Source organism: Protopterus annectens, chromosome 3.part0 (genome assembly GCF_019279795.1).
Source record: "Protopterus annectens isolate FY-2018-M chromosome 3.part0, PAN1.0, whole genome shotgun sequence".
Taxonomy (NCBI): domain Eukaryota; kingdom Metazoa; phylum Chordata; order Ceratodontiformes; family Protopteridae; genus Protopterus; species Protopterus annectens.
Window position 1 is genome coordinate 118,471,651 of NC_056731.1, and position 13,560 is coordinate 118,485,210.

The window sequence follows — 13,560 nt, forward strand, 5'->3', positions numbered from 1 at the left end:
CCTTTTATGCAATATTTATTAACTTAGAATGAAAATGAAAATCAGTAACAGCATTTATATAGAAGCTGATTCAAAAATGTATAGCAGAAATATATAATGCAAAATATGAACTGCCAATATAAAGACACCACAGATTACTTAAATAAGTTTTGCTAAACATAGTAGCAGCAGTCAGATGTCAAAAGTCTTAGCGATGTAGTGGATGAAACCAAGTAAAAATAAGATGGGGTAGATGACTTAATGCTTCTTGTTATAAAGAATTTGTAATTTGAGTTGGTAAGAATGAAAGTGTGACTACTGTGAAATGTAAATTAGTTAATGTAGTAGTAATTATCAGAGATGGGAAATTAAGGTGGAATGATTTTAATGTTAAATATATAGAAATAGAATGTTACAATAAGGAAAAAAGGTTATTACTTATAAGATAGTGTGTCTTCACTGGTTTGAACCTGCTGAAATAGTATAGGGTCACGATGTAGATGGAGATGGTAAAGGTAAAGATGTGATAGAGATGACAAAACTTACAATGAAGGGACAATGAAGTAAAGATGATGATGAGCTTTAATCTATTCAATGTATACTACATCTTATTAATCTTTTCATCGCATCATTATTTTTATTGTGTCTTCATGCTCTTCTTCATCCCAACTTCATTATTATCATCATTAGCATCTTTGTCATGTTATTTGCATCTTCATCTGTAATATATCTTCCTCATCATTGTCATTATCAGCATCTTCATTAGAATCTTCATTGTGATATTCTATATCTTTGTACACATTATCATTATCATCAAAATCATCACATCACTTTCATTGCATTGCCGTCATCTTCATCATCAATGTTATTATCATTGTCATCATCTTTATCTTAATTCCATTCAAAATCATGTATATTATAACCATCATCATATCTTCTTCATTATTTTTATTGCATCCTCTTCATCTTTAAAGTCATTGGCATCTTCATCTCTGCCATCATCATCACCATATTCTTTGATATCCTTCACTCATCTTCATTGCATCCTCATCATCTTCCTTACCATCCTTATCATCCTGTTCATCGTATCTTCATTGTTATCATCTGGTTCAGTATGCCTTCATCAGATCTTCAATTCGCTGATGTACAAATTATTTCTAATTTTTTTCTTTCTAGCACTATTCTAGTCAACATATAGCAAATAGAAAAGTACTTTATTACATGGCTATCATTAAGAAGATTCTCATACTCCTATATATCATCCCACTGGTAGACAACCATATATTACAGTGTTACATCTGTGGTGTTACACTGTATGCCAAGCTCTGTGCAGTTTGCTCAAATTTTAACGCCACTCCAGTTTGCTTTTTTTATATTTTAGTTTATTTGCTGAAATCTGTTCCTCAGTGCAGAAAACATGCCTAAATGCAATAAATCTTTTCATCACATAAATGTGTCATTAGAAGGTGAGCTGACCTAGAATCAAAATTAACTGACCAGCTGCTGATGTAAGTTTACTAAATTTAATTTACTTCCTCTGAAGTAACTGAAGTAAAATTTTAGAATGAAAAAAATCATGCTTCATATGATCAGAGCATAATTACAGCAAAAACAAAATGGTAAAAATCAAGCAAAAAATTCTTGCAACCCATCAGAGTATATAACCTATACTTATTCACTCTTTCATATCTACACTTATTTATGCTTTTAATGCAAACACCCATTATTGGCTCCTTTATCTAATCTTGCTATAAATGAATCTTGATGTACTCTGAAGCATTGCATATACTGTAAACTATGCTCATTTTGTGGTACATGTGTACTGCTCTGCAATCATTGTTATCAGTTATGGTGATTTTCTCTGGACCAAAACTGAAATTGGCCAGAATTGATCAATGCTCTACCCTGGTAAACTATTTCAATAAGTAGCAAATAAAGTAAAAAAAAAAAAAACTTTACATGTGATCTTTAAGAAATCAATAATTATGAATTAAATAAATAATGCAGCTTTCAGATAAGAATCAAAATAGAATTTACATTGGCCCAGTATGATGCAAACAGACAAGGAAGTAAAATTGCTTTCATTCAGCATGTGATCTCTACATAATCTAGCGTGATGAGTGATGTCATGGTATTTAAGAAGGAAAAGGCACCCTACTGAAGAATTAATGTACCCCAAACAGTTATAACCCTTTCTAGAAAAGCTACAACTGTATGCACATCTCCTACAAAATAAGGATATGCTGTTAAAACCCAGAAGGAATAATACTCAAGTATGTCATTAGGCTAAGAGACTGAATTTATATAGAGAGTGAGGAAAAATTCAATAATAGAATAATAACAGAATCTTAGTGAGGTAAACAGTTCAGGACCTGTACTTCTAAAATTTGAATGTTTGCTATCACATTTGCATTATCATTGAAAACTTGTCCCCTAATACCCCATTTAAAACATCACTTAATCAAAGTAAAAATGCAGTGTGCACAGTTAAATATGTGAACATTCCAGATAAATGATCAAAAATAGTAGTTGGTATTAGGTAAATGGTCTTCAACATACGTTGTTAGCCTTTTTTGCATCTTAGGTCACCAGAAAATAAAATGGCACAATGTGCCAATGAATTTGAATGAATAACCAGTAACTAGTAACATCAAGCAAGACAATGGTAGAGGCTGCATTCTAGGTGTGATGACTTTAAATAAGATCTTGTTTTCTGCAACAAAATCTTAATTGTTGCATTGTCATCGCCAATTATATTATATATAGCTGAGAATGTATATGTGTGTGTGTGTGTGTGTGTGTGTGTGTGTGTGTGTGTGTGTGTGTGTGTGTGTGTATATATATATATATATATATATATATATATATATATATGTATATGGGTCTACCTGAAAATGCCGAAAGTCCACAACACTGACAGCGAGAACACTGACACCGGAAGATTGACAACGGAGAAGACCGAAAGTTGAGAATCCCTACGCTGAGAACACCGACATGTTAAGGTAAGTGTACGATAGGGACGGACGTTAGGGTCAGGGTGTGGGTAAGGTAAGTTTGTGATAGTGACAGACTTAAGGGTTAGGGGCAGATTAAGAGAGTTAGGGTTAGGGTGTGGGTAAGGTAAGTGTGCGATAGTGACAGACTTAAGGGTTAGGGGCGGATTAAGTGAGTTAGGGTTATGGTGCGGGTAAGGTAAGTGTGTTATAGTGACGGACCTTAGGGTTAGGGTTTGGGTTAAGGTTAGTGCATAGATAGTTGTGTATGTAAGGTTTAGTGTAGGTTTGTAAGGTTTTTGGTGTGCTTGTGTTGTTTGTGTGTTTTTCAGGAAAGGTATTTGTTTTGTTGATTGTCGGGATTCTGGTTTGTCTGGCATGTGAAGTTTTGTGTTTTTGAACTTTCGGTTTTGTTGTGTCAGTTATTTTGTTGTCAGTGTTTTGGCGTGTCGGTGTTATCAGGTAGACCCATATATATATATATATATATATATATATATATTTCTTTACAGTCATTTGAAATATATATATACATATATACATATTTATGGGTCCATTTTATTTCATCGAAGTTACGATGTTTCAAACTTCATATACTGAAGACCATATAATCAAATTTCTGTAACTTCAATGTAATCTATGGAGATCTCTGTACAGTGGGAATTAGGGGATTTATCCTTTCCCCACTATAATGTGATCAAGGTGTATTATATATAATTAGCAGCGTATGGCTGGGTGTAAAAATACTGATGCTTGTTATTTCGGTAGTGTTTAAAGTTACAGAACTTCGATCATATTGTCTCGACCATATGAAGTTCTAAGTTCCGTAACTTCAATGCAACAATATTGACCCATACATATTTGTTATATACTCATTCATATATATATATATATATATATATATATATATATATATATATATATATATATATATGTATGTGTCTATATCTTAAACAGTTATTTCTGGTATAGGTTAGACTTAGAAATATTTCAGATCAAAAACAATTCCTTGTTTTAAAATGCTTAACAAGGAGTTGAACAGAAAATTAATGATAGTAAAACAAGCCCCAAGAAAATATTTCAAATATTAGCAAATACTCTTACAGTTTGCTGCTACCAGCTAATAAACAGTTTAATATAATTAATAGGCAATGTATATTTTTTATGGTTTCAGTCAAATAAACATAATATCATTGTTTATTCAATATGCTGTATTGGTGTAATTTGCACTCCCCTGTATGCTGCACTTATTGATTTTGCCATTAATATAAGGCAATATTATTTCAACTATACCACATGTATAACTCTGGTACATCAGACCAAGCTTGTTACTTGTCAAGGGAAACATATTTAGGTGCCTCTTTTAATACTTTTTAAAATGAATCACCACGGAATGTAAATTACATTTCAGTAATAAGGATAAGTTGTAAAGTAATATTTAAATTCATAAAAATACTTTATCAGGGTGACTTGCATCTTAAAATTCAGGATGTCATTTATTCAATATAATTTACACCAGCATAAATATACAGAATAGTACAGAACAATGCATAAACAATTCATGCATATTTAATTGACTAAAATAGTGGTTACTCTTACTTTGGCAACACTAAAGCTGAAAAAAAAAAAAAATAGAAAAACAGCTGTAGATACATAACAGAGGTGGAAACGTGGGCTACTATACAGTGCATTAATATGCTGAGGATACCCTATATCTGTTAATAAGCCATAGGATGTTTCCGTTAGTAACACTTGAACATTGTGTATTTCAATAAGTCATTCTACACTGTTTCTACAAGTGTAATGTTCATATCCTTAGGTATTTCACTGTGCCGGGATCATTGCTTCGACAATCTATATATTTCTGTCACCTATCTAAGCACTGGAAGCCGAATTTATCCACAATTTCCAGCCTTGAAACCTTCACTGAAAATGCACTTCTATTACTGGCAGCACACTTGAGCTTAATGTTAGATCCAAGGGACCCAACCTATACAGGAAAAAGAGTATTCCCAAAGTGTCCAAACTGACAAAAACTGAAAACATATGGAAAGTTAATACTGCTTCAAGCATGATGCAACAATCAGGGTGTTGATACTTCAGCCAGGGTGTTCAGTCTGGATGAGCAATAACTCCAATGCATCAGGTGAATTTCTGTAAGTGGAGCAAACCAAGTTAAATAGAAAGTATTTAGCTGCAAATGGAAAACACAACCCTCCTCCAGGCCACAAAAACATGCATTAGAAACTGAAAGAGGGAGGAGAATGGAGGAAGGAAGTGCCCTTCTTAAGGGAGGAGGGGAGCAGAGGAAGAAAGTGCACTTGCTTGCAAAGTGTGTCCTTTTAAATTAAGCTGTTTCATTAGCAGCCACCCATTTAATACATTCCTAAAGAAGAAAGGTCATAATGGGATTTGAAGTTTCCTAAGGAGTTAAACCTTATAAGATTCAAATTAATACATAGATTGGAGTGATTATGTTCAGAAAGTGACAGAAAGATAACCTTCTTATATCATATGTGATGTCAGAAAAGTGCATAAGAAGGCTGTTATGCAATTTTCAAATATGTTATTATCTAGGCTTGTACTGAGAGATGGCAGCAACATGACTGTTTCTTTGAAACCCTTTAACAGATTTAAAAGCTGTACACACTGAACTGCCACACACAATAAATGCAGTAGAGTGAGATGTCTAACAGCTTTTAAAGCTAATGATTGAGGAATAGTGACTACAGTGGATTTTTACAACCCTCCTGCCCAGTGCCTGTTGTGTTTTAAACTTGGTGACTTTTGAGAGTTTTACAACCCTCCTGCCCAGTGCCTGTTGTGTTTTAAACTTGGTGACTTTTGAGAGTTTTACAACCCTCCTGCCCAGTGCCTGTTGTGTTTTAAACTTGGTGGCTTTTGAGAGTTTTACAACCCTCCTGCCCAGTACCTGTTGTGTTTTAAACTTGGTGACTTTTGAGAGTTTTACAACCCTCCTGCCCAGTGCCTGTTGTGTTTTAAACTTGGTGACTTTTGAGAGTTTTACAACCCTCCTGACCAGTGCCTGTTGAGTTTTAAACTTGGTGGCTTTTGAGCTGCCCACTCCTACTGTAAATTTGATTTTGGAAGTTCCTCCCAGTCTCATGTTATCTGCTCATTCTACTGGGCACTAAAAGATCAAACTAGGGATGTCCTCCCCTTAGACTCTTAAAGCTTCAGCTTCACTTCATCTAACTTGCTTAGTGTACACACTAATATTCCGACTATTAATCATTTTTTCCATCTTTCTTTAAAACTGACTAGGACAAAGACCCAACTCTATCCTGAAAACCCTAGGAATAAAATACTTGCCACTGGAGAGATTAGGAATTGGTCTCGGGAATCAGTTTGGGCTTAGTGCTTCTGTTTTGCTCCTAATGAGAGAAAGAGCAGAGGGACATTATTTCTTAGTTTTCCCAGAAATGAGCAATCATAAGAAAGCCTGAACATTACTTCTTAGGAACCATGTTGGGCTTAATACTACTAGTTCCTTCCAGGTGAGAGAAGAGCAGAAGATCATTGATTCTTGCTAGTCTCTGATTAGGCAGTGTGTATAGGATGTCACTGTTAGGTCTGGTTGCAATTTTGGTGAAAATCTCTTCAGGGCCTTTGTGCAGACTGGCTTTCTGTCTCTTTTAGCTTCTGTAGGTTCTATCCAGGGGAATCTAGTAAGAGAAGACAATAGCAAGTCAACTGAACTTAGCGATGTCTATGTTAATACAACTTCTCAGGAAGCAGCTTTTGATTAGTACTAATATTTTGCTTCTAGTGAAAGAGGAAACAAATGATCATTGATTCCTAGCAGGAAGCTAAGCCAAGATCAGAACTATCTCCACTACCAGATATACAGCATCTCCAATAAACCTCATAGGGACTGCTCTGCCTTGACCCCCACATTAGTAAGCACCAGGAACCATGGAATTGCACTTTACAAGCATTTCGTTTGCCAGCTTGGATAAAATGGACATCCAGAGAAAATGTAGGAATTGTCTCATGTTTACTGACAACCACTTACTGCTTTGACAAATTGACAGAGTGTGTGAGAGATGTCGTTATATAATGTTATTTGAATCAATGCTGTTACATGAACAAACGAAAAATCCAGCTTGTCTGTACCACATGACACCACACTAAGCCAGTCACACACAGTTGAGATCAAACACATACATGTACTTATGCTGAGGTTCTAAAAGTAGCTTACCTAAAGCACAAAGTCCTTCTAAATGTAGTGTAAGAAGTAAGTATCCTCAGCAACCTCAAAAACACACAACATGGGCAGCACCCACAGTGAAACATTCATCTAAGAGTTACATTGACTCAAACCATAAGCCCATAAGGCAAATCTCTACACATTCCAATATCCTAGTCATAGGTGACTCCGTGGTGAGAAACACTTATGTACCACTTACAGAGTATGCAAGGAGAGGGTCGTAGGCAATTGTCTACCTGCTGCCAAGATTTGCTACCACACACATGTACTCATGTTCTTGTACCACAAATACACATATGATGAGATAGTGCACATGGATGTAAATGACTTGAGGCACATCCCTTGGACTGTATTAAGATATGAAGAGAGTCTTGATGGAGCTCTTGGAATATGCATCTGAGGTAGGTATGAACCTAAGCTCAAGTAGCATTCTACTATCACCAGGAATGATGCAACAATACAAACAAAAGATAGTTTACTTCAACAATTGGCTTAGTTTCTGGTGTCATTCTTAGGAAGTACAATATGGATCAAACTAGAAGGTGATGGTAGATAGTCCTTACTGCTTTGCTGGAATAGTCATCCATCTGCCCTCATAGCCTTCATGTATTGGCTAAATCCTTGTCCATCGCATAATCTTTTAAAGCTTCTAACATAACAAAACAGAATCTGGACAATATAAATATATTGCTGCTCAATGTTATGAGTCAAAACAAAAAAAACTGTGCTCCTTAACTTGGAAAAGATTGATATATGCATCATCATCAGAGCGATCTGTTCAAGACCAGTGAGAACACTCCATCAGTGTAGGGTTTTAATGTCTACCACACATTCAGGTCCACCACATTAGATGAAGATATTAAAAGTGAAGGTGTCTCTATATTCCTAAAAAGATTTCACCTTCACACTCATTAAAGAAGATGATGGCTGGAGCTCATCCATGTCTAACTTACTATTAACAAGACCCCTTACCCATGCCTGCTAGAGTTTATTCCATATCCATGTCACCAAAAAAGAAGGACAATTAATCTTTAAGGGTCATGTTTTAGGGTTTGTGTTGATTTTCCAAAAGTAGTCTCAGTGAAAATAAAATGATTAAAATGTGTTTGCTAAAACTGCTTTCATTGGCAGTGGAGTTTGCCGCTTTCTCCACTGTTGTGCAACCCAACCCTGGAACTGGTTTATATAATTTCAGGGTGTGGGGGTTTCAAGTGATTCCATGGATAATTGGCAAAGATAGTTTTGGCAAGCATTTTACAGTCATTTTACATTTGTCAAAACTGCCTTTGGTGAGATGACATGAATCCTACACCCTAATGCTCCTGTTCTGCCTTTATATATCTATTATTCTGCCTTATGATATCATGATAATCAATCATTGCAACACAGCTCTGTTTATTTTATTGAAAATATTATTGTACAGCTGGCTGTCATTCCACCTTAGAATCTCTGTAATATACTTGAATAACAGGTGAGAATATAGAAGCTTTGAATGAAATACACCAATTTACTTCACTATGTGCTTACTGGTCTTTGCCAAAAAGATGTAGACACCATCACTTTATTTGTCAGGCATAGAACTGTTGCTCCATCATTTTACCCAGCTTTTCTTATAATGCAACATAGTTCTAGGCATCTCACATATATTGTCAGCAAACTTCCATTTAGATGTTGTGTTTTTCCAACTACAGCAGATGCAGAATGGGGTAGATTGCAGCAAAGTAAAAAAAAAAAGAAAAAAATCAAAAATGCTAGCTCCATTGGTAGGGGGATAATTCCCTGACTGCTGTGAGTTTGATTCATAGCTGTTGCCTGCCAGCGTTGATATGGGAAGAATGGATATGCTTCTTTGAGAAGGAGGGGGATTTCATACCAGGGATGGCTTGTAGCAGTAGCCTTCAGGTTGCAGCCCCTCAACATTGACTTTGAACATGCTTTTTATTTGCTCATTTGTTTTACTTTTAATCTGCTCCAAATAATTGGCTTTCCCATTTGGGGATTTGGAACTTTTACGTGCGATCATTGCATGCATAAAATTCACATTTCTGGAAAAAGTCAAGTTGTTCATCTGGATTTTTTTTCAAGTCTAGCATTTAGGTATAGATTCCTTTAGTAAAAAAAAAAAGTAATTGTTGCTTTTTGTTCATTCACTTGCAATTTCTTGGAGGGGGGTGTAGAAATTGAGTTATAATGGAAACTGTCTGGGCTGCTAGACTAAGCAGAACATAACCATTTCCCACTGCCTTTGGCAATACTAAGTGACTGGTGCTTGAGTTAGCCTGAAAACCAAAAGTAAAGGAACATGTGCTATATTGTGAATGGATATATCAAGCATTGGAAGAAAGAAATTCATTAAACAATTCTGTGCTGTTTTAGCTGTGTGTTGGTAACAATTGTGTGTTTTACTAAACTGTTATGCCCAGAATGAAATGTATTTTCTTACTGCTCATTTGACTTAATCGTTGTGGCAGTAGGTTGCACTACATGTACCTGATAGCAACAAGCTAAAATACATTATAATGACCATTAGTCGTGTCATCTATTCATTCATTTGATTACAGTAAGACATCTGATGTATACACAGAAAGCCTCTGCAATTACTGAACACATCCGTGTGTGTGTGTGTGTGTGTGTGTGTGTGTGTGTGTGTGTGTGTGTGTGTGCGCGTGTGTGCATGTGTGTGTGTGTGTGTGTGTGTGTGTGTGTGTGTGTGTGTGTGTGTGTGTGTGTGTGTGTGTGTGTGTTTGTGTTTTTATGATTATATGCATGTGTGTTCACTTCCTTGAGCTGGGTGAGCAATAAACTGAAATTAATTACTGTTATCATCATTTCTGTATTTAGTTTTAATTATTTGATGACAATCAAACATTTGAGGTATATACAGTTAGCAAAGTGGCTGTAAATGGTGGTCAAGGAAGCAGTTTGTAGATGACACTGACTGCTTCTTGCAGTCATTTCATCATATTTAAATAGTAAATGAGCTGGCTTGAAAAGGCTACTGTCAGTTTGAGTAAAGCAAGGCAAAATGTATTATTGTGACAATTATTGTTACAATTGTTTTTTTTTTTTTTTTATTTGATCACATTTGGTCATTTGTGGTATATACATTTTATAAAGTGTCTATACTGAATGGGTACTCATATAGTCTTTGGATAAAAGTGACTCACCCTAGCTGTTATTTGATTACAATTTAATAATCAGTGACCTGCCGTGTCTATATTATATTCTTGAAAGCCGACAATGACGAATCTGACATTGTTGACACAAGAATATCGGACACACAGAATCTCGAGCGTGTAAACGGAAATCTCCGTAAGGGAAGATTTCCATTTACTGCAGTGTAGTGTGGTCTTGGAGTTGGTATATTTAAGCAGCGGTGGGTTTGGGGGATGCAGCCCCCCACATGGGGCGTGCAGGGGGCTTGTCCCCCTTTTTAAACACATTAGGGTACTCTTTTCTTTTTGTCTTTTTATAAGGTCGACGTTTGAAGATATCGACCATATAGTGTTGACCATATGTTGTTCGATGTTTTCAACCGTCGATCTTATAATACATACCCGACCTGCCATAATAAAATGCGTTCTAGTTAGCTCCACTCATTCAATTGCTTCCAGCAGCTGTCCATCTGCCTTGAAGTCATCAGCCAGCACTGTTTGGAACCATCCAGTAATATAGCCCCTCAAAATCGGGGCAATGTCTCAAAGTATGACCCAGTATCGATCATTTGGCCACCATCTAATGAGTGAGGTAGCTCCCATTATTGGTATATTGTCACATGCACTTGTAGAGGGTGTGCACAGTAGCTCCTGCAGTGATATAGCTTGCTTATTTACTGGAAAGGGGAGGGCCAAGGGCCATACAAAATGCTCTTTCATTGTCAGGATGCCTGCAAAGGCATAAACCACTACTAAATGACAAGCCTGTCCAGTCTGCTCTCACTCTCACGGTAGACTACCAAGGAGGGGAATGAATGAGTCAGGCTGATAATGGAAGCTTGTTGTCACTAGGAACAGCAGCAAAAAACATTTATTTATTTATTTTATTTAATTTAACAATTGTTTACCGGGAACGTTTGACTTGGAACATGCCAATTTTCAGAGGAGGCCTGGGGAGAAATGCTCCAGATGCATGTCTTTGTAATGTAGGAGAAAACCAGAGCACCTGAAGGAAATCCACATGAACACAGGGAGGAAATGCAAACCCCACACAGAAGGCACCCCAGCTGAGAATCGAACCAGAGAACCTCTTGGTTTGAGGTGACAACCCAAACCACTGCACCATTAGAAGGAAAAAAGAAATTCAGAAGAACTGGGTAATCTGGGGCAATGACAGAGGTATCCTCAGGATGGAAATCACACTGCAATGGCTAGCAATACATTTCTCCTTTAACAGCTCCTCTTAGTTTAAGACATAAACTAGTATCAGTGGCTGGTATGGCTACTGCCGCTTGAATCCAAGAATGCTTGCTGATAACCTTAACTGGTTTTTGTATAGTCACATAATAATTCCTTAGGTTGTAAGATCCAAAGACATAATGGAAATCCAATGGATCTCCTTCAGGCACTTTCTGTAGACTCTCTCATCCAGTTCCATTCTGTTTAGTCTTCAGCTGACAACAGGATTATTCCTAATAGAGAGATACTGAGCCTTTTTCAAATGGCTTGACCAAGGTTCACTTTTTAAATCAGGGCCATACTTTTATTAGTCTTAAGCAAACAGGTTTAGTAATATGTAGGCAATACAGCAGAAGGCAGAAAGAAGGAAATGGGGCAAAATACTTAGAATTAAAAGGACATAACAGAATTCTTATAGAAGAACAGCAAGATAAAGCGTCATTAGTGTATACAATTATAATGAAGATTATTAAAACAGGTAAGGCAAGAAATATGTCACTGTAAGATAGAGGACAGGAAAAGTGGGTTACTGTAATATGTAGAATGCCTATCATTTTACCAGGTAGGGTAATACAAAGACTGTGTTGACCATCTGAGGCAAATATTCTTAAAACTGTGAACAGATCATTTAATTTTGTAAGTGTTATTGACTGTGTAACTTTATATAGTGCAACATTTTACTTTATAAAACATTTTCTTTATTAAATATCGATAATTGTAGTCACTACCTGTTATTAAATGTTTTTTTCTCACACTGAAATAAATTTTATTTTGCTGTCATACAAAAATATATTCAGTAAGACATATAATTGTTTTTGTAGCTGCTTTTTCTTTTGGCAACTGTCTGTGATATAGGCATGTTTACATTTTTAACACCTGGGACCAATGTGTATCACAAAGATACTTTTAACACCCGGTAATTCATTTTCGTGCACTTGTTCATTGGAGACACAACACCTTAAAATGTTACTAGTTGGTCACAACTGAAGAGCAAAACACAAGTCCTCACAACACCATTCCCTCTCTTTACTTAACTATAGTAACTCCACAGTTGAACAACCATGGGAAAAAGAGAAACACCAAATAATGCTTGCCCAGGCTTGATGCTGCTGGCCAAGGGCCTCTACACCCCTCGAAGGGCATCATTTATACAGTAACACACACCCTGGAAATCATTTTTACACTTACAGAATAATCTGTCTATAAAATTGTTGTGTTTTACTTACTTATTATTTTATTACTATTTTTCTAAATATATATATTTTTTACGTAAAATTGTTTCAAACTTTCTGTAGCATATGCAAATGGTGTTTGAGGATATTTTACAGCTAAAATATAACATTTTCAAAAAATATTTATGTTTATATTCATTTTTTTGGTCCCTTACTCCTAAAATGTGTGGTTTGATGCTAATCACTGGGGATTGAAGTCGCTAAATAATAACATACATTTGAGTTTCAGACTTTTTTCCTTCAGAAAATGCATGCTAACACAAATCTTGTTGTTCAAACAATTTTCTAATATTTAAAATCTGTTCTTATTTTTCAGCCTTTGTTCCCCTCTATTTTAAGCTTTATTCAGATTTTTTGAGCTACAGGTTAAGACGTATGCAAACTTAACTGCTGCTACCATGGCTCGATCTCTCTCTCTCTCTCGCTCTCTCACACACAGACACACACACACACACACACACACACACACACACACACACACACACACACACACACACACACACACAGTTGTGCTTTCATGTATGCAGAGACGCATGCAGTCACACATGCAAACAAAACATAAACACACATACATCCACACACACATACAAATACACACACACATACACTTCTGCTTTCATGTACGCAGGCACGCATACAGTCACACATGCAGACAAAAACATAAACACACATACATCCACACACACACACACACACACACACACACACACACACACACACACACACATACA

The 13,560-nt window shown here is 36.1% G+C and overlaps 1 protein-coding gene across 1 annotated transcript in view; it reads left to right on the forward strand.

Moving 5' to 3' along the window:
- LOC122796777 (macrophage mannose receptor 1-like) overlaps window positions 1-13,560 on the forward strand; it is a 1,798,323-nt gene that overhangs the window by 852,530 nt on the left and 932,233 nt on the right. The window lies entirely within an intron of this gene.